Genomic DNA, 663 nt, shown 5'->3' with positions numbered 1-663 from the left:
GCAGCAGTAGCAGTAAGAGGAGAGTGCGATGGGATCATACAAAACGTTCATTTTGGTTATTTGGTTAGCTCATGACTAATCGTTCTTCATTAGTGATCATCTCATAAGGAACTAATAACCCAGCCAGGCTTGGATTTTCGTATCAATTGATTCTAGCCTATATCTTAGTTTCCATAGCTATTTTTTTCATTCCTTAAAGAGCAAATCACTCATGTTGCATCGATGAGGTTGGACTTTTCCCAAAATCGTTTCACAGGGATGGAAAAACAATGATATTGGCAATTATCAGCCAAACCAACCTGTAAAGGGGAAGTCACACAAACATTTTTTTTTTCAACAATAAATCGGCTGATACAGTTAGGATATGTTGCAACTTGTCCCTTCTATGTTTCCAGCCTCAACACGCAGTTACACCCCTGACTAATACCAAACACATAACGTTTCCCTGAATCCCAGAAAAAATCTTAATTAATGACTGTTAATTCCCTAGGAAGGCATCAGACACCATCTTCCGAGCCAACTCGACCGCCTTGCAAGCAGTGACCCACATGCCCTGGTGGAGACTCTCACATGAGGAACCTGTTTGTGTCCGTCGCCGAGCGTATTGGTAGTGACAAGCTGCAATTCAGAATGAAGTCTGAAAGGTAGGAATATGAAATGCTG

This window comes from Penaeus monodon, chromosome 15, assembly GCF_015228065.2.
Source record: "Penaeus monodon isolate SGIC_2016 chromosome 15, NSTDA_Pmon_1, whole genome shotgun sequence".
Taxonomy (NCBI): domain Eukaryota; kingdom Metazoa; phylum Arthropoda; class Malacostraca; order Decapoda; family Penaeidae; genus Penaeus; species Penaeus monodon.
This window is presented reverse-complemented; position numbering follows the sequence as displayed.